The following is a 22,926-nucleotide window of genomic DNA, read 5'->3' as shown; positions in this document are numbered from 1 at the left end:
ATATATATATATATATATATAAATACACATACATATATATGCATATATGTGGTGTGTGTGTGTGTGTGTGTGTTTGCCTCCATGCTTAATTGATATTTTACCTAGACACAGTATTTTGTTTCAAAGCCATTTTCCTGCCAAACTTTGAAGGCAATGCATCAATGACCTCTAGCTTCTAATGTCGTTGATAAGAAGCTTCATGCAAGTTTGGTTTTCATTAATGTGCAGGTAATCTGTGTTTTTCTATGGAAAATTTTAGATTTTTTTTTTCCCTTTTGAATCTTACAGTTAGGAAATTTCACAAGACATTTCTAGTGTTCTCTTTTATTTTGTTCCTTTGTACCAAGCGATCTCTTTTAATCTAAAAGTCAAGATATTCAGCTCAGAGAAATTTTCTACTATTGCTTTGAATATCTTTTTACTTCTATTTGATACTTCTGGAAGTTTTATTAGATAGATGAAACTATTTTTCACATCTTTTAACATTCTCATTTTCTCTTTTATGTTCATATTTTCTTACAGTAAGTTCTTCAACTTTTTCTTTCAAATTAACAATCATAATTTTATAATAATAAAAAAACACATACAGTGCTTACCTATGTGCTGGGTACATATATTAGCTTGTAGAATACTCACAACTGCAAGTGGTAGATACTAATATAACCCCACTTTACAGATAAGGAAAGTGAGGAAGAAAGAGCGTAAGTAATTATGCAATGTTGCACAGCTTGCAAAACCTGGATCAAATCCAGAGATTGTCACTCCAAACTTTGTACTTTCAGCAATTATTCTATCCTGGTTCACAATTTGCTAGAAAGAGGTTATACATGTGATGTAGAGATCATTGTTCAAGTGATGAAGAACATAAGTGAATGGACACAGCTCCCGATTTTTTCACCACTTCCTCATGGTGGCTGGCCTGAAGTTCAGTGGTCAATGCAGCTCATACAGAACAAGACTGCCAGGTTAGAGACAAGTCTAGAATTGAGCTTCTGCCTTTTACGCTAGTAGGCTGAGGAAGGACCCATCACAGAACTCAAAACTTTCTCTACAAACATACTTGAAACATGTTGTTGTATCCCTGTTGCATTCTTCTAAGTTCTTTTTCTTACTATTACCAGGTTAGGACATTACTGACCACAAGTTTACTTTACCTCTTTCTTCCTTTTCTTTTTTTCCCCCCCCTAACTAAGACTTTCTAGGAAGCAGCCCTGTTCTCTGTGATAGCTTTTTCCTATATGCAACCCAATCCCTGTGGGTCGCAGCCAATAACAATCCATGTGCTTTCTAGCTTCCAGGCATTCTCTAAACTGTCCTGGACATTTCAGGCAGAGCTGTTATAGATTCATTAATTCTTTGTATAATTGCATTGTCATTTTAGTGGTAGTGGTGGAGGGTAGAGATATGGATGAGCTCAGTCACTCATTTCCAATCAAATGCCTGGCAGTCTGAATTCCTTCAGTTCTGAAATACTCATCCAAAAACTCATCCATTCTCTCCAAAAGACATTTGGAATAAGAAAAGTCTTTCCAGGAAGCTCACTTCTGATATTATTTCTGGGAGACAAGTTGGCAAATTTACAAACCCCGCACAAAACCAGTGCATAAGGTACTGGCATGAATACTCCAGTTGAGTATATCCACCTCTACTGAACATACCGTCCAGTTTTCAGAGTGCCCTTTGGAATACAGAAATTTTATCATTCTACTTCTGAGTGAAGAGAAGGGATACCTAGTGCTTGGTTTAAAACATGATTGCATTTGCAGCAGACATCTAGTTGAAAATCATTTTTTAAAATTTGGTCCTTTTACAAATGGCATTAGGAGTCTTTGTTAGTTCAGGCAGCACATGTACAACTATGAGTCATCTGTTCTTTATATAGGGAGGGAAAGATCACATTCAGTAAATAAAAATTCTCAACTATCAACAACAAAAAAGAAACAATATATGTCATTAAAATCAACACCAGCTTTGACTTATGATTACTGGAACTTTCACCACAATCTGTGGCACACTTGTAATAAATTACATTTTCCCCAGCATGTCAAATACTTCAATTTAGTCTTGGCATTTAATCTACTGGAAAAGCCATTTATTTCTATTCCTATGTATTCCCCTGAAGCCACAGACATGATCCTTTAAGTGACTTTCCTTTTGAATCCAAATGAAAGATATAGTTAAGCATATTTAGACCCCTTCATTTGAAATGTTCCTAAAAGTTATGTTGGGAATTATGATAAAACTTGATGGAGGAAGATTTGGGATGATAGGTGGGGATGGTAGCAGGTCAGGGAGATTCTTTTTTGCCTGTCTTCAGGATGCTGAGGAAATTTTTTACGAGCAGTGCTACTCAATGGTGACTTTACATAGTGGCCAAAGGGAGCTGTCACCTGAATTAATAACTGGAATTTCTTACACTGGGATCACATTACTGTTGCCGCCTGTTGCCAGAATGCAGCTGCTTTGACACTCAGCACTCTTTGTTTGCCACATCCCAAATTGTAAGTGATTCCATTTGTTATATCTTTTTTATTTGTTCCTGTGTGTGGACCACAGGTAATTCAGCCAACTAGAATGAGAATGAATTGTCTGCTCCATTAGTGATCTCCATTAGTTCAGGGCCAATGCCATTTAAGTTCAGGCATAGTTGTCTCCTTTGTTCTCTGATCTTGCCATTTCTAGTGCTCAAAAGAGGCTTCAGTATAAACAAAACAGTGAGTCAAAACATAAAGCAACTGCTGCAATAATCTTAATAACAAAAAATAATAACACTGTCACTTTATACTTCATCTGTTTGCATTGCTCTTTAAAATATGAACTTCTTATGGCTTCATTTCCCCAAATGTCACTCTTTAATCTTTTTTTATTTCTCATGTTATAATAATATAATACCCAACATGGCAATCTTTTATCACAGGGTGTTTTTTTATTATTATTATATTTTGCTGCCTTGTCAAAACCATTTCTTTAGCTCCTTTTGTCAGACTGAGGGTGAGGCGTTTTCTCTGCAGAAAAAAGATGGGTAATTTAAGAGTCTATGGATAGAGTTAATTTTTATAATACAGACCCACATTTAGATTGAAGCTTCCTTAATACTGTATGATGATGTTGGTGTTCTGTATGCATATTTCCTTTGCCCATTCTTACCTATTGCTACCCTAGGCATAGAATTACATTTTATTTTACCTAAGCCTATATGCTGTTTTGTTCATATGCTCATACCTACTCATTATTTTCCCCATAAATATTAATTCTTTGTATCTGTACGTAAAGAACCCTTAGGAATTGGAGATAATTATTTTTTTACTAATGGATTGCCTGATTTTATTGCTGTAAAATATTTGGATAACCAAACTATTAGTCAAACTAAAATCCCTGTATACCTTAATTTTAGAACTATAAATAGAATATCTGCCAGAATTCTGTTGGAGATGCTTTTATCTTAAAAAATAAATACTGAGCAAAATGACTACAGAAAACATAAATGTAATGATATTAATAACAGCAATAAATAAATTGCTGCTTGGGCAATACAGGTGCTGGCTTTTATAGCAACATTTGATTAATCATTTTTTTTTCTCTTTCTACTGGAAAAGAGAGGAATAGGGAAAATGTGGGATACATATTTTTTTCCATAATGAGCCAACCTAAGAAACACTAATCTAAGAAAACAAAATTATATGATTTCAGAAATCTATGCAACTTGGAAGTAAAAGAATATTTAAATTGTTGTCATACTGTGTACCGTTCTTTTCACCATCTCATCGGGGAGCCAGAGACCATTAGTAGTAATTCATATCTAGCACATACTCATGTGGTATAAATATGTTTATTTGTTTATTGATTTGCTATTGAAGCCTTTTTCCAGAAAGGATTTAAGAAAAGTTTAAAAGGCACAAAAGATGCAATTAGCATAAATTAGGAACAAAAGAACAACGAAAAAAATGAAACATAAAATAGAATCAGGTGTGAGGTTAAAAATTCATGGTAAAATCAACCACACTGTTGACATCAGTAGGTATTTGGCAGTTTCTGAGGACCCTTGGCAGGGGTTCTGGAAGAATAAATTTGTTCTTTTTCAATGTCGAAAGCATGTTGTCAAAAAAGGGTATTTGTTTGTGACTTGAAAATCTCGGATTCAAGTTTCAGTTTAACTACCCAAGGAAATAGAGAAAGCTTTAAAGAAATCAGGACAGCACAGAGTTCTCTATCTCTATTTTAAAGAGTCTAATTCTTTGAAAACCTGGGATGCATACATATTTTAATTCAATTGAGTAAATATTTTTAAACAGGTTAATGCAAAGGATTATAATAACTACTATGAGGAAGATGAGGGATGCACTGAAAGAAAGAAGCCCCCAGGGAATCAATCAAGTACAGACAAGTTCTAGAAGGATATACTCCAAAATGATAACAATTTTTATCTCTAAGTGATGTGATGAGAGGTGGTTGTCTTCAACTTTCTTTTTTAAGACTATTGCTATTTTCTATAATGAAGACACATTAATTTATAATAAGAGATAAACAACAAACATATTTTCACAATGAATGAAAAGTAAACAAAATCATCATAGCTTTGGTTTTGAAGATTCAGAATACATAATGGACATAAACACATACACAGACAAAATAATAAACAGGAAACACAGGAAAACATGTAATATAAATAATAACATAAATATATGAAATTTTCACTTATAATCTTATCATTATTTTATCTTTTAATCAACTCTGTTGGGTATTGTAAGACTTATTATTCCCATTTTAGAGTTGGATGCATCTAACTGCCTACTCAACTTTTCAGCTTGGATGCCTAGTAGAAACCTCAGACTCCAAGTATGTTTAAAACAAAACCCCTGATATTTGTTTTCCTTCCCAAACTATTTTACCCAGTCTTTCCTATCCTAATTGATGGTGACTGTATTGTGCCATTTCGCCAAAAATCTTGGAGTCATCCTCAACTTCTCTTTTTTTACATATCACATTCAATTCACAAGCAAATCTCATTGGTTCTTCCTTAAAAATATACCCAGATTTTGACCATTTCTCATTACTTTCATCACTATCACTTTTCACCGACGGCATTATCATCTCTTGCCAGTTTCATTTAATATACTCCTGCCAGGTCTTCCGGCTTCCATTTTTGCCTGCCACAGTGTAGTCTCAGCAGAGAAGTCAGTGATCCTTTTAAAATGCAAGTCAGATCATCTCACTCCTTTACTTAGATGAACCAAAAACCTGCAGTGACTCCCATTTCACTCAGAAGAGAAAACAAAAGTCCTACAATGAACTATGTGGCCATCCAAATTCTGCTCTCTGCCCTCATTATTTCCCTGACTTTATTTCCTCTCACTCTCTTCCTTGCTCATTCCACATCAACTACACCTGACTCTTTGTTCTTTATTAAATGCCACAGGCCTCAGGGCCTTTACACTGGCTGTTTCCTTTTCTGGGATTGCATTTTCCCAGTCAGACATATGGTGAACTCCTTTACCTCCTCAAGACTTTAAGTATTTTTTTAATTAAGATTTATTATGCTGACCATGGTTGTTAGTCAAGTTACATAGGTTTCAGGTGTGCAATTCTGTAATATATCATCTGTATGTCACATTGTGTGTTCAACACCCAGAAAAAAAAAGTACTGTCTTTGTAACGAGGCCTACCCTAATAACCCAAGTTATAATTTCGACATGCCCCTGCCTCCCTTATCTCCTTTGTGCTGTTCTGCTCTTTAAAATCACACTTACCAACTTACTATAACATGCTTTACAATTTGTTTTGTTCCCTGATACATTCCAAGTATAGAGTTGGCACTTGATAAATATTGGTTGAATTTTATTATGTAAGCTGAGATCTTCTAAAACATTACGCATCTTTCCCTAATTCACAAGAGACAACGTTGGACAGATCTTCTTACTCTACATCCCTGCAATCTTTTAACTATTGCATGGAGTTATGATTAGTGCCTTAAGAAAGGTACAAATAATGGAGAGGAATTATGTTCCATAAGGGAAAGTCAAGAAATGCTCCCTGAAGCATTTCATGATCAACCTTGCAGAACAGGTTGGATTCTGAGCTAAAGCAGGGGAAAAGGGCATTCCAAGAAGAAGGGAAAAAAAAGAAAGAAAAAAAAAGCAGAAACATAAACGTAAATGGAACTGCTCAGGAGACATGGCTGAGGACTGGCTCACAGTCTGGATTGACCAGAGCATCAGGGACTTGGAAGACTAATGGGAAATGAAGCACAAATGATCAGGCCAGGCTTACTCTGGGGAACCTTGAATGCTAAGGTGAAAACTTAGTATTAATTTAGTAGTCACTGGGAGACCATTTGACATTTTGGAGCGAGGAGGGTGACATGATTAAGGATGGACTTTCGGAAGATGAATATGTCAGTTGTGAGTAGACTGCATTAGGGTTTGGAAAGGGTAGGTGAGGAGGCCGTTAGAAAGCTATTATGGTTGTCCAAGTGAGGAGTAATGAGGGCTTCTGTGCGGATCATGCAAGTGGGGGTGGAAAGAAGGGAAGAGATAAAGAAGCCTGTGGAAGTGGAATGAATATAAATTGGCAAGTAGTATAAGGGTACTACATGAGTAGTTGAACATGGTGACAGAAGTTTTCAGCTGGAGTGATTGAGCAGAAAACATTTAAAAAAACCCCAGAAAACCAGAAAATCAGAAGGAGCTAGTTCAGGAGGCTCCATTGTGTTCCCTTCTAGATGCTGCATTTACACTACCAAGAAGCTCAGGTTGGCAGAAAATCAGCCCTCTGTTTTACATCAGAGGGTAGCAGTCCCCCCAGCATTCTTTTATCCCCCATCTACTTCCCCAGCATCCCTTGTGAATAGCCAAACATCTTCTACGTGGCTATTTTCAAGCCCTGATGTGACTCACTGGCTATCCAATATGCAATTTTCACTTTTCGACATATAGGGAAATGTTCCTAGGGGTTGTTTTTGTGTTTATGCACTTTTTTTCTTAATCAATTGCAGCTGAATGTATCAACAAGAAACTCCGTTCCATACAGCATTTGTTCCTAAGGAATATTAATTCAGTCATGGCTATCACCTTCCCTGGTGCTGCTTTATATTACCTGGTTCCACCTCAACTAGGTCAGGACAGCACTACAAAAGTGCCTTAATTGCCACGATGATGGGAATTGAATTAATCTATAGCAGATGAACAAGGATAATGAAATCATTTTCTTTTCTCTCAATGGTCTGTGCAGCATCATCTCTTCTGATACACTTCAGTGTCTGACCTTTTAAACTGACAGGATTTTCAGTGCTGAGGCTTTTTAAAGACATCTATCTCTCCACAGAAAAATGGGAGCCAGACATCCAAGACCGACTTATATTTGTCTGTGAATCAAGCTGTCATTTTTGTTCTGCCAGAGTCTGTTATCACGTCTGGACAAGTAATTATTCTCTAGGTTAGGTTCTTACAACCTTGAATTTTTAGGAAAGTCCTTGAGACTGAAAGCAGTCACTTTCTTGCTGCTATAGTTCATGCATATTAGTGAGTTATGTGGTGACTTGGCAGCTATTACTGCTATTAAGCATTGAGTCTATTAAGCACACAATTCTTTTAAGTTCGCAAGAGCTCCTAGCCTCCATCTGTTCCCCCTATTTATTAAAATCCCTATTTAGTTGCCCTACTGCATTTAAGCAACTGGCAGCACATTCCTTGTTGAGCAGGTATAAGCTGGGACAGTGAAGGACATGACGGGGTAAGAACAATCCACACGCTTCTTTAGGTTCCATGAGTATTCTGGCTGGAATCATGAAGTATGAAGAAAAGGGCTTCCAATTTAATACTCATTTCTGCTGGAAACACGGGAACCCGTTACATGTTGCTGAATGAAGCTTGGCCTTGGCACAATGAGGTGGGGCTGGCAGAGGACAGAAGGTTCCAGATTCTTTTGCACATGTCGGAAACACACTTTGAAACATGACATCTACTTCAAAGTGATGCAGCTCATCGAAGTTGCTACGGATTCTAAATCAGCTCAGAACTGAATAGTTTCCAAAGAAAACCTGAGGTCAAATTTCAGGGGGAAAAAATATGCTCAGTGAGAGATTTAATAATGTATAAAGAGACTGGCACCTCCTACAGAATTCTGTTTGAAATAGAGAATTGCTAGAATAAAATTCTCATTACCTACTTCTGCTTGGAAGAGAAACTGTTTGCAAGCAGTTAGATAGTGGGTCAACCACAGATGTTATATAGTATGCACTTAAGTGTGCTTGTTTCATGGCAATATTTCAACTTTATTTGAAAAGACCTTTCTCCTTTGCCATGCTCATTTATCCTTAGAAAGTCACATCCATGGGCAGAAACTCCCTCTGCCCTTTTCTGCTCCCCTACCCCAATGCACTGCTTCTGAGGCTGTCGTGATGAGTGGGATTTGGCACATTGTCCAGAGTTTTAAGCTTTAAAATGTCACTAATACAAAATTGTAGCTTAGCACCCCAATTATAAGGAAGAGGAGGATTGAGAGCGAGATCAGGAGCTCAGTCTATATTGCAGATGGATAGGAACAAAGAGGAAGGCATGCTTTCCACCTTCAGAGAAGGACAGAACAGGCAAAGGTGCTGCATAGATCCCAGGGCACATCTTCATTTCCAAATGATATGTGACCCTGACCACTCTCCTTCTCTTCATATTTCAGGATGAATGACAGTCATTTCCTCTCCTATCATTTATGCATGAATAGTCCAAAGAATCTTACTATTATTAGGTAATATACTGTTAAAACAAAATATGCTTATAACATTGTCACTAATTTTCCCCCTACAGATGTCAGAAAGACACTACATTTGAAGAAACCAGAATGCTCCTGAGAATTGTACTTTCTTATCTAAAATCTAGTTCCCTCTTAAGCCTTGGAAACAGATACCTGTTTTGTATGGAGTATCCTCAACTGAATACTTTTAACAAAACAAGGTAACAACTTAGGGCTCTCAATTCATTAAGAATTAGCATAAAACATGATCACTATTATGGTATTCTTATAAACACACACGCTTGACAATAACCATTGAGTGATATCAGTGTGTCACAGGTACATGCTTATCAACACTCCCTTGTCCCTGAGGGTAAGCCAATTGTGTGGTATTTGGAGTGTGACAGATCTACACCCTCAGCTCTGCTCTTACTCACACCTCTTTCCTTTAGGACTTCTGCAAGGACAGTTGCTCCCCTCGGTGGTTTGATACTTAGTCCTTGGATATATGGAGCAGTAATTATCAAGGTTTTATGATTTGTTGGCAAATCAACTGTTGAGTTTGCGATGTTGAGAGACTCATTATTTTTCATGGGTAATTATTGTCTACCAATATGTCCAACTGAAATAAACAGGAAATGCTAAGAGCAAACCTTTTTATGTACCATTGACGAAACAATTTGATGGCTGCACCAATATGAGACTGTTTTCAGTTGCCTGTTAGGCTTAAATTATGTGACATCAAAAAATAAAACGTTTCTTCTTTATCTTCCTATTTTGTAAGCACGCGGGTGAAGTTTTTCTAAATATTGAACTCTCAAGGTCTTAATTATTCAGAAAGAAAATTCAATTTCTTTAGGAAATTATCTCCCTCTTGCTTTCAGGAATCTGAGTTTTGCCAAACAGAAACAATAAATAGGAAACGGTGTGTCTTTTTGAAGCGATTGGAAAAGCCAGAATGCCATCTTTCAACTTGCTGTGTATATTACCAAATGGGGACTGTTTTCTACAAAACATTAAAGGCTCTTTTCCATGTGTTACTTGGCTTAATGCTTTTGGGGGGAAAAAAAACAAAAAAACTTGGTATGTAGAAAAAAATGCATTAATTGAACTCCACAGCATGTCTCATCCAATCCTCAGGAAAATGCTCTATCTTTGCAACGAGGGCTGGGGCGCGCAAGTGTTACATATAAGGTGGCAGTGAACAAACATGCTCCTTGAGATACTATATATGGTCGGCACTGCAGCAATAATGAAACTGTGAAATAAGCTTCAGGACAGATTTCTCTAATAGGCAACTTCAAAAAATATTTTTGCAGTTGAAAGCTATTTTCAGAAAACTAGAGACACAGAGTAAATGTTAGTCCAAGGTCGTTATGCTTGAGTTCTGCTTTCAGTTTTGGTGCTTTTTTTTTTTTTTTTTTTTTTTTAATTCTCCCCTGAAATATGGAAATGCCCAGGATGCAGTTGTCTTAGGACAAAGGCAAGCCTGACACATCCACTCTGTTACATGAGGTATGAACTGGGTCGTGCATGCTTATAGTGGGATTCGAGCCCACTGTCCTGGAAAGATATTTCTCTTTGAGTTGCCCGGATTCAAAGAACTTCTTTTAATATACCTCACTGAGCTTTACCTAAAGCTGTCTACTTGGTGGCTGTTACCTAAGACTGTTGTGTAACCGTTGCCCTTGGTTTGTGGAAGGACATGTCTGCCATTACTCATGATCATACCATCTGCCCACAGAAGGAAAATTTCCAGGCCAGTAATTATATTTCGCAACATCCACATTTTTACCGTTCCCACTATGTAGCAGGCAGAGAGCTATTGTTATAGCACAGGAATTACTATTTACAAATCGGTCCCGTCCTTTGGGGATTGGACACGTGGTGGCTCTATAGAGAAGCTGACATTTGGGATTCCCTTACCTGCCACGGCAGACAGGCAGGTTCAGATAGGCCAGAGTTGTTCCTGACTTTAAATCATGATGACTGATCCGACCAGGGTGGGCGTCCCAGCAGTGCCACATGAGCAACCGGTACAGAAATGTCCTGCTTACCTTTTATAGCACTGCCTTCTATGTTGAAGCAATGACTTCTGAAGGGAGCTAAAGGCATTTTCTGGACAGTGCTGCCCGAAATGCAGAAATCCTTCAGAATGCCACCCCTGCGACTTAAAACCTAGCTGCAAATAAATAGCTCCACTCCAATCACGTCAGAGGAAGTGAGTCGACATCTCTCTCTCTCCACCACATTGGGGATTTCCTAGTAAGTCATAATTCAATCCTTCATTAGAGGGAAGAAAAAAATGTAAATTAAAAATGCCTCAGCCAAGCCATTCCCAGCAGCAGGAACTGAAATCTGCTGGCTAAACAAGAGCCCGCCAGACTGCTATCAGAACCTCTCTGTTTGCTATCAGTTTAGACCACAATTAATTTTACTTTTTTTTACTTCCAAAGTAAAGGGAGGGAATACAATAATCTCAATTTACTTTTTTAATAAAAAGCTTAAGTGGAAAAGGTCCATTGGGAAAACTCAGCCTGGGCCAAAGTAATCCTCATGATGAGGAGAAGCTTCTGTTTAAAATGCAGTCACAGGATAGCCCGGCCTCTCTTTCCATAATGTTTCCTCTGAGCTTAAGCGATTCTCTCTCTCTCTCTCTCTCTCTCTCTCTCTCTCTCTCCCTCTCTCTTTTTTTTCTTTTTTCCTTTTTCGTTTTTAGAAAAGTAAAGTTGGACTTGCAAACACTAGTAGTCATTGCCTTAAAAAAACACCTTTAAAGAATCAGGAGGCCCTGCTGAAAGAATACTCTCCAAAAGCTATAGAGCGCAGAGGGATTAAGGAGCAGATCATCAAACAAAACATATCAAACATAGAAAGCATCCAGAAAGGAGCTGGAATCTTCCTCTATAAACAGTAGGACAGATCAAACACAGAGGGGACAGGATTGGGGACTTAGCTACTACATACAAAAAAATAAAGGAAGGCATCTGAAACTGATCCAGGTCAGAGAGAATCAACCCCAAGTCACAGGGGGCACTGGAAACGATACAGGTTTAGCTTGGGATTCTACTATGTAAACTAACTAATGAGAGCAAAACAGGGCCTTCTCAGTAGCACCAGAACTAGTGTAGCAGGCAAATTAGTCAGGGTCATTCTTGGCAATAGTGGAACAGGAATGGACAGAGCTAATGAAACTTAGTACAGGATGAAGGCATTGTCATAGGAGCAAGTTCCCCAATGGCATCTTAAATGTGCACGACGAATGAATAGAATTCTTATTTGAACATTCTATGGATGATGACAGTCATATCTGTTGTTTCTATGACAACACAGATTTCTGTTTCTCTTCCCATCCCTCTGCCTCTTAGTCTCCTTCACTGTGTCTTTATGTATGGCCATGTCTCAGAGTTCCCCAGAGATCACGTATGTCTCTTTTTCCATCATATGTGTTCTACTCTATGTTTACCAGGAATAAATAAATACTCCCAAATCAAATTTTGTCCCTGGTTTTGAAAACTCTACAGTTATATAACCAACTATCTGCCAGAAACCTTCACCTGCATTTCTTAAAGACACTTGAAATGAAGCAGCATCATACCTAAAATTAAACTCATATTCTTCAGCTTTTCCCCTTTCCTCCTAGGCAAATTTGTCTTTCTTCTTTATTTCTCTTCACATTTTTCACATTACCATTTGCTAGGGAGTGAATTGTGTTTCCCCTGATTCATACGTTGAAACCCTAACCCCAAAGTGAAGTTGTTTGGATATGGGGCCTTTGGGAGGTATTTAGGATGAGATGAGGTTATGAGGGGATGTCCCTCATATGGGATTAGTGTCTTTGAAAGAAGAGACTCCAGAGTGCTCTCTCTCTCTCTCTCTCTCTCTCTCTCTCTCTCTCTCTCTCTCTCTCTCCCCTTCTCCCTCTCTTACTGAAGTACACAAAGAAAAGGTCATGTCATGTGAGCACCTAGGGGTATGGTGGCCTCTTATAAGCCAAGAGAAGAGACCTCAGAAAGAAACCTATATTACCAGCACCTTGCTCTTGGACTTCCCAGCCTCCAGAACTGTTAGAAGTAAAATGTTGTTGTTCTAAGCCACCCAGTCTATGGTATTTTGTTTGGCAGCCTGAGAAGATTAATACACCATTCATCCAGTCATCCAAGACAGAGACCAAATATTAATTTCAGTTCCTTTCTTCTCACTTACCTTCCATATTTAATCAATTGTGAAATTCTCATTCACTGTACTTCTCTCTGACTTTCAAATAAGTTCTCTTTTCTCTAACCCTACTGCCTCTCCTCTAATTCAGGCCACACCATTTTGTTTTATCTGGAATATTTTAATAGCCTCATTAATGGCCTATGTGCTTTTAGATTATCTACCCCCTTAACACGCCCACCCCATATCTCTCAGTCCTCTACAGTAAATAGTCATCTTTCCAAAATGTAAATTTGACCATGTCATGCACCCTGTTTAAAACTCTTTAATTTCTTACCAATAGCTTTAGGGGGAAATGTGAGTATTTCAGTATTTTTTAAAAAGACTTCATTGTCTGATCACCACTAATTTTCCAATTTTATCCCCTTCTATATCGTCTTGTCATACCAGATTATTGTGCTTCCCTAAACACATCACATTCTTTTATATTTGCTGACTACTTAGGTTGCTGCCTTACTTGAAATGCTATCCCTCCCAAAATTATCCTGGCAAATTTCTATTTATCCTTCAAAATGCAACTCAAATATAAACTCTCTGTAAAGCATTTTTCTAATTCCTGCTTTTTTCACTATACTTTCTAACTTTATAGAACTTCTTTTATAAAAAAAAAAAAAGAACTTCTTTTATTTTGAATAAGTATTCCACTATATAGTAATTACTTGAAATAAATTTTAATAGATGTTTCCCACGAGTTTGATTTGTAATCCTTTTATTGTTGTTGTTAAGTTTAAAACATGCAATTTTATTAAGGTTTCCTCTTTAATTCATGACTTTTTAGAAGAGTGTTTTTAATTTCTAAACCTAAAAATGTTCTCATCTTTTAGTTGTTGGTTCCTAATTTGATAGCATTGTGGTTAATATGTTCTGTACGTTATTGACTTTGAAACTTTGAAACTAAGGCTTCTTTTTCTGAACTATTACTTGGTCAAGTTTGTAAATATTTTATGTGAGCTTCAAAATACTGTATGTTCTTTATTTGTTACTTGAAGAGTCTGTAAATATTAGTTTAAGCTCATTGGTACTTTTTTCATATGTTTGGTAGAAATGTGTTAAAATTTCCTTTTAGTTTTCACAGAATCAGCCTTGTATATTTTGATGTGGTGTTATTAGCTGCATACAAATTCGTGATGTTGATATCCTGAGATATTTTGGGAATTTTTTCTTTTATTATGTAATGTTCTATTTTTTTCTATTAAAGCTTTTACCTTAGTGTATTCCGTAGTAATATTTTGGCCATTTTTTTCTGACTAGTATTTCATTATACGTTATATATATAGATATGTTTTATATATAATTTGTTATATTTTATATAATAAATATTTTATTATATAAGTATTTATTATATAAGACCTGATTTTGCACATTTCTTTCCAATTTCACGTTCAGTGACATCACAGTGGTAGCTGTGGAAGGATTATTTGTACCACAGAAATTGGCAAATTTGACAAATCAGGGATTCCCCCCTCCACAAAAAGCAAACAACAAACAAAAAAACAGTTATTAAACATTATTTTCTAGTACACAATTGGATGTATTTGTTATGACTATCATGTGTTTCTTATTTACCATTCTTCTTTTTTTTCTTTTTACTCCTGCCTTCTATTCTATTAAGAAAAGTTGTCAGTATTTTTTTGGAAGGCATTCTTTTTTTTTTCCTTTTTCTTTTTTTGTCTCTCTGGGTTGAAGTATCATTTGTATTGAAGTTCATCTTTAATGAAAGTTTTTAATTGTGCATCTTGTTGTTGTTGTTGTTTAGTTATTGTTTTAATATTTGGTTTTGGATTTCCTGTCTGCCCTCTTTATGTCTGTCTCCATCCGAGTTGCCTCCAACCTGAACTGGCATGTCTGCAGTTCAGAACCAGGTCTTAAAACAATTAACAATTTTTTCTTACCCGAAATGATAGTTATATTATCACAAGTGAGATTACTTACTTATTATTCCATTTGATGGAGGAAATACTTTTAAATAATAATTTTTTCCAGAAATGAATACATGTGTATTGTCAAAATATGGGAACATGTTAAGAAGAAACAACAACAACAAAAACATATCCCACGATATAGATATAGCTGCTTCTAACTATATTTTTATAAACTTGTATCATATCCTGCCATTTGTATAATTTTGTGTTTGGTGTTTCAGTTTACATTACTCTGTAAGCATCTAATCTGTTTTGGAAAAATAATTTTAAGGTGTATATAACATTATAAGTTGGAGACACCGTAATTTATAAAGTCATTTCCTTATTGTTGGATATTTAGGTTACTTCAATTTTTCTTTGGCTGTTAAAAAGTGTTGTCAATTACAGTATATTCTTGTGTACATATATATTTTTCATATTTGTAATTACCTCCTTAAAAATTATTTCTCCAAATGGAATAGCTATTTCAAAGATGTAAACTTTTTAAAAATTATATTTTCTTATTGTCAAATTTACCAGGTTTAATTATGGTGAAAAAGATTATATTAATATATATTCCCATCAATACTATAAGGATATGCCAGGGCCAATATGTTTTATAATTTGTCTCCAATACTATTAAATTCTATATTGTTCATCTTGTTCTACTTTTTTTTTTTTTTTTTTTTTTTTTTTTTTAATGCTGTGGCTTAGAAGAGGCAATGAAAATAAATTGAATTATTCAGGAAACATAGTGAAATATTGAAATGGTTAGGTAGATATTCTTTGGATTTTAAAATTAATTCCTCCAACTCTAACTTTCTGTATTGTCCCATAAAATGTAAAGAAGCACTTTAGATGACATTAAATGAGAGGTGAATGCATCACATTTTCTAGGAGCCAGGAACACTTGATTGTACGTATAACATATTTGTGACTTTTTTGTTTTGTTTCGTTTGTGCAAGGGCCAAGACCATAAAGACCACCATCTGCTAAAACTAAGCATTTCCTAGACCTGTGTATGCGTGAATATACCATGTCAAATACTATAATGATGTTTCTATTTCTTAACAGTAATGATACAAATAACTGAATTATCTGATTTTGATGAAGAGTTTTAACAAATGAATGAGACAGTCTTCTTTTTCCTTACAAATCCTCTTTTAATTCCCTCCTACAAACAAGGTGAATTTTTGAATAATTTGTCCAATATAACCCCTCCTATTATTATAGTAAACTTAGTCTTCCATTTTTTATGCTCAATGTAAATAGTAATCTTACTTCATTTCATTGACTTGTAAGCCATTTACGGTTATCTGTGTGTGGTTATCAGGTTAACCATTTGAGTTAATCCATTTTGATGACACAAGTGATTTAGCTCAGTTGTATTCCATGGAATGGACACATTTGTCAGTTGTTTTGGAGTAGTGAATAGACAATTAAATCTCCCTTAGCTATTTATTTTCCAGAGTAAAAGATGCAGATTACTCTATGTTTCCTTAAAATAAGATAAACAAACTCTACATCTTCTGTTTCTCTTTTTAATTATTTTAAAGTCTTTACCTAAAATTAAACTTGGCCTCTACATTCTAAGGAATTTCTGACTAGCCCTGAATATAGTGGAATCATCACTTTCTGGATCTACATGCAATTAGCTAGTAGAAAAAAACTTTGCATTTTCAGAAACTTGGACTGTTCATAAAAGAAAAAATGTCGTACTATAGACTTCAGTAGTCAATTTCCTACTATGTTAAAGATTAAAAAAACAAGATTAAGTTAAAAAAGGCATAGTGATTCATCATTAAGAATGCAATAAAGATGTTGATGCATAAATGCAGACTTTTAAAATACATGTAATATTTACAACATAATCATAGGATGAAAAATGTTAAGTCAGGAGCCTACTTTCCTTTGTAAACAAAAATTGAAGAGATTATTTTTTCTTCTTTTTCCATGAAATTCCTCCTCACTACAACAAAACAGACAAAAAGACAATTTGTTTCTTGATTATTTGTTTGGGTGCAAGCAGAGAAAGGCTCTAAGATACTCAAAGCATATCCGTAGAAAGAACACTGCTACAGACTAAAGCAGGACCTTCCTTATAAAAATGGCTGCAAAGGAAGATGATATAATTACTGAGAGTAAATGAGGATTCACCTCTCCATACAGACTTCTGTTTTTAAAAAGACATTAATTACCTTTGTAAGAGATATTTCATGATCATATATGACACCTCTCATTCTTGTGTTTCTAAGAACACATAATTTTATAAGGCAATTTTTTCGTTCCATATTTGATCAACTCTGAACATGACTCTGTCTTAAGAGGTAGAGTAAAATATTTTCATTCATTTTCAAATACAAAAATGGTGTGAAAATAATATTTATTCCCTTTTATTAAAGTAAATCTATCTCCTATGTGCCAGTTTAGCACAAATATTAAAATTTTAAACACTTATTGCAAGATTAATTTTAAACACTTATTGCTAAAGATGTTTAGCAAAGCAGGAAAATGAACCAGGTTTAAGGATTTAGCTTTTTCATGGGTTGTCAGATACCTCATAGGAACTGGACTCTCCTCTAATTTGGTCCAGGAAAAAACATGGCTACTCCCAACATTACCCTTTTCCTCACCTTTTCAATGCGAGTCAGGAAAGAATATGGACAAATCATTGCAACTTACCACAAATCTTCCCAGCCTCTCCCCATCTTGGGACCTGTGCTGTGCATCAAGGTTTTGAGGTTCAAGAACAATAGCAGAAGGGAAAGATAGAGGGTCGGATATAGGGTGAATTGAATTCATTGTTTTCCACACAAGTAAAACGTAGGATAATTATACAGACCAAAGGATCATCCTCTGTTAATTTTAGGTGACTTCCATGTACACTCTCACAACCCACTGATATTTTCAAACAGATGTGTGGAGTAAGTGTAAACTTCAACAATATTAGCCCTCTCTGTATGTCTGGAAAGTATATATTGTCCTCTTTGCATGTCCTACTTTCAGACTTGACTGCTTTTTAATTCCATATTATATCAAGAAAATAAAATCAAATGAATAAACAAACACCTCCCCTCAAAAAGGTCAAAGGGTCCTTATGTAGACAATGTAAATGACATATTCTCTACCATTCTCAACTTATGTTAACCGAGACCTGTTGGACAGAGATGGCTTCAAATATAACCCCCCCCACCCCCCCGTGATGGGCCAAATTAAAAAGAAAGAGTTCAAATTTTACAATGTTCGCATATTTACTTGCACCAAGACTCTTTTTATTATCATGAAATCCCTACTAAATTTAAGTTGCTTATCTCAGCCTCTACATTTTCTTAAAGGAACTCTTTTAATGTTCAAAATCACAGACAGTGAGATTCGTTTGCTATAGCTTCGATTCCTCAAGGGAAATGAAATGGGTCTTCTGATTAATGTTTTGTTCGGTGTATATCACTTACCCTCAGCAGAAAGGCTTGTTGCAGAATTGAAATGTCTTTGATGTAGGCTGGTTAGTGTCATGTTCACACTTTCCCTGGAGACTCTAAAGTGGGTCTGCTACTGATGATTGCCTTGTCCCTAAGGCAAGACCTGTTAATTAAGTATCAAGATTAGTCTTATTTATATATTTATTTATTTACTCACTTACTTACTTATTCATTAAATTTATTGCTTATCTGGTTGGTTACATTGGTTAGTAAAATTATATAGATTTCAAATGCACCTTTCTATAATACATCAGCTAGTTTGCTTTGTCTGTTGTTGATAACTTTTTGTTGTACCATGGGTTGGTAGGACAGTGGGCTGTGACATGAATTAGTGTTAATCTGTTGCCTGCTCTCCAAAACTAAGTTCCTCTATTTTTTTTTTTTTTTTAAAGAAAAGTGGAAATTAAGAAAAATACAGAGTACCAGGAAACAAAGAACCCTTAAAATTAAATTTAAGTGAAAAGTTATTGCTGAAGGAGATAAAGATCAACTGAAATGAAACTAGCTGACAGAGAAGATGAATATTTACTGAGAATCCCTGGTATTCAATGGAAATGTCCCCTAATCTGCAAAAACAAACAAACAAACAAACAAACAAACAAACAAAGCTGAAAACACATTAGGTCATGTAGTTTTGCTTGAATGGGACAGAATATGGGATCCTTTGCAGCAGGAATTCTGAATGCCAATGTTATTTTCATTCAGAGGCTTGATCTGAATGAAATATTTCTTAAGTTCTTATTTGTTTCAAAAAAATGTTTTAAGTGCCTCTGGTTTTTTTTTTTCCTTAAGTTTTTTTGAGTTTTGTGGATTTTGTTCTGATGTGGACTGCTTTATTTGTATATGGAATGAAATGTAGTTCATAGTTCAAATATTGATTAGTATTTGGATTTGATTTTAGTTTGGTTCAAAAAGTCTTTCAGGTTAATCTGATTTAGAGTTCAGGTTTTTTCCAGGTAAAGTATTGCTCCAAGTTAGTACAGAGCTGAACGCAAAGGGATGCTGGGGGGGATTATAAGCCTGATACACTACTCTGAATGTGAACATTTGAATGTTTTAATTCCATTAGATCAAATACATGAAGTTTGATCAACAATGTCTGAATCCCAAAGTCAGAAGTAGTAATATTAAAATACAAAATATATATGCTGTGTTCAAAAATAAGTTGCTCCACCTCACACCCAGTAGGGTGGATACCCATAAAAAAAATTAAAAAAACAAAAGACACAGAAAATTGCAAGTGTTGGTGAAATTGGAACCTTTGTACTCTGATAATGAGAATGTAGAACGTTGCAGCAACTATGGAAAACTGTATGGTGGTTCCCCAAAATATTAAACATAGAATTACCATATGATTTAGCAATTTCACTTCTGCATATATACCGAAAAAAGTTAAAAGCAGGAACTCAAAGAGATATTTGTATATCTATGTTCATAGCAGCATTATTCACAATAGTGGAAAGGTGAAAGCAACCCAAGTGTTCATTGACAGATGAACGGATAGATAAAATATGGTATAATCCTACAATAGAATATTATTCAGCCTTTAAAAGGAAGGTGATTCTGACACATGCTCCAACAGAGATGAACCTTGAGAAATTATGCTAAGTGAAATAAGCCAGTCACAAAAAGATACTTGCTGTATGATTCCACTGATACAAAGTACCTGGAGTAGTCAAATTCGGAGAGATAGAAAACAAAATGGCGGTTGCTAGGGGCTGGGGAAGGAGAGAATGAAGACCTATTGTTTAAAAGGTACAAAGTTTCAATTTGCAAGAAGGAATTGTGTAGGTGGATGGTGATGATGATAGCACAATAATGTGAATGTACTTGATGCCACTGAGCTGTACGTATAAAAAAGGTTAAGATGGTAAATTTTATGTTATGCATATTTTACCACAATTAAATTGAAAAAAGATAAATTGCTATTCTGATGAAATTATGGAAGGAATTTTAGTTCCCCTTTTTTTTGGATTCATCATTATCTTAAAATACTTCTAAGATAAGATGAAAAAATAATTTTCTAATAAAATATTGTCTCTGTGTATTCGACTAAATCAACCAGTTATTTCACTTTTAACATCATAGATGGTGATGTCATGTAGAATACATATCTGATTAATTGGCTTTAAGCAGATATTTTTTGAACGCAATCAGCTATTTACCTGTCACAGTATAAGAAATATCATATCTTTTTATAGCTATTGTGAGTTCTCAACTCTGATTATAGGGAAAAGAGTGAGAAAAAATATTTTGAATAGGGCATCTTAAAGGAGAACCTACTTAGGTATCACACCTATGAGGTAAATTAAAGTTATATTTCAAATACCTTGGTCGTGAATATGAATACTGAAGTGTTGTCCAGTTTTAGAAATCTATTTGCTTTTTAAAACAGATTTATTGAGACATAATTTGCATATGACAAACATACCCATTGTATGTGTACAGTTTAATGATTTTTACTAAATGTAAACAGTTATGCTACCAGCATCACAAGCCAGTTGGAGAACATTTTCATTACACCATAACGTTCTTTTTGCCTGTTTGCAGTTATTCTCTGCCATCAACTCCAGGCCTAGGCAACTACTGCTCTTCTTTCTTGCTCTATAGTTTTGACTTTTCTGGAAATTTCATGTAAATAGAATCATGCAGTATGTGGTCTTCTGTGTCTGGCTTCTTTCACATAGCCTAATGACGAGGTTCATCCATGTTGTTGCATGTATCAGTAGCTCATTCCTTCTTATAGCTGTGTATTCCATTGTGTGAGTGTACCACACTGTGTTTATGAATTCACCAGTTGACAGACTTTTTAAGTGTCTCTAGTTTTGGGCTATTATGAAAAAAGAATGCAGTTATAAATGTTCACATTCAAGTCTTTAAGTGGGCAAAAGTTTTCAAATACTGAAATCTAGATGGGTAGAATTTATGGGTCATATGGTAAGTTTGTGTTTAACTTATTAAGAAACTGCCAAACTGTCTTCTAAAAATACCTGTACCATTTTACATTCCCATTGCAATGTACGAGAGTTCCAGTTTCTCCTGTCCTTGTCTACACTTGGTATTGTCAGACTTTTTGATTATAGCCATTCTAACGGCTGTGTAGCAGTATCTCATCAACATTTTAATTTGTATTTCCGTAATGACTAATGATGTTGAGCACCATTTCATGTGATTATTAGCATTTGTGTACCTTCTTTGGTGAAATATTTTGCCATTTTATAAATTGGGTTGTTTATATTTTGCTAATGATTTGTAAGAGTTGTCTGTATGTTTCAGATTGTCTTTTATAAGATATATTATTTGCAAATATTTTCTTCCAGTCTATGGCTTATCATTTTATTTTTAATGGTGTCTTTTAAGGAGCAAAAGTTTTTCATTTTTATGAAGTCTAATTTATCTTTTTTTTTTTTTTTTTTTTTATGGAATGTGCTTTGTGTGTCATGTCTAAGAAATCTTTTACTAACTCAGGGTCACAAGGATTTTTCTTCTATGTTTTCCTCTGAAATTCTTATAATTTTTGTTCTTTTATTTAGGTTTATAACACATTTTTAGTTTATTTTTATGTATGATAACAGATAAGAGTCTAAAGTCAATATTTTTGCATATGAATATTTAATTATTGTAGCATCATTTCTTGAAAAGAGTAAAATCCATTCAAGAATGAATTTCCTTAGCACCTTTGTTGAAAATCAGTTGACCATATTTAAGAGTCTATTTCTGGACTTTCTATTCTGTTTCATTGATCTTTTTGTCTGTTCTTATGCCAATCCTACATTGTTTTGATTACTGAATCTTTATAGTAAGTTTCAAAATTGGACGGTATAAGTTCTCCTATGTTGTTCTTTTAAAAAAATTTTTTTTGATTAATCTAGGTCTTTTATTCTAGGTTAAATCTCTAGACAAATTTGGGGGACCATGGGATGCACTGGTCCTAGCATAAATATATGCATTCCACAGAAGCAGTCCATTTAATAGAATGAGAATAGCTTATTCAAATGTCAGCTGGGTAATAGATTGGAAACAAAACCCTGCAGTATTAGAGTGCTAAATCAGCAGTCAATATATATAGTGCCATGCCCTCAAAATCAAGAATATGCAGGTTAAAAAATAAGATTAGATATAGAATTGGCCCCTCTCACCATCATTTTCAGTGACCAATTTGCAGAATTCGTGCTTTCACCTTTCAGCTATGTAGATCTAGAGGTCCTTATTCCTAGAGATGACTCCTTCTATCAGGGAACAGAAAACTGTTGAGGAGTAACATTTATCCATGAGCCCTTATTGGTTGAGGCTTGTCCAAGAAAGTGTTAACTTTCCTGCACTTATGGGCTTTGCGCGTGTGTGGGCCTAGCAGGCTTTCCCTGGAATCTCATGCTACAGCTCAGGTTTTCTACTAGATTCAAGGTTTCTACTGATCTTGAAGCTATGACTATTGCTGGGTTATGTTAGGATCTTCACACCAGTGGACCAGCAGACAAAGAAAGGAGCTCCTTATTACCTTGAAAAGCTAGGAATGCTGCTACATAGGAGGACAGAAAAGAGAGGATCTAGAACCCAACACTTTAACTAGAATGTTTCTTGGTGTTTTTATGCCCCGTAATAAT

This window comes from Rhinolophus sinicus, chromosome 3 (genome assembly GCF_057876585.1).
Source record: "Rhinolophus sinicus isolate RSI-liver-muscle chromosome 3, RSI-T2T, whole genome shotgun sequence".
Taxonomy (NCBI): Eukaryota; Metazoa; Chordata; class Mammalia; order Chiroptera; family Rhinolophidae; genus Rhinolophus; species Rhinolophus sinicus.
The sequence above is the reverse complement of the archived record's forward strand: the minus strand, read 5'-3'. Positions refer to the sequence as shown.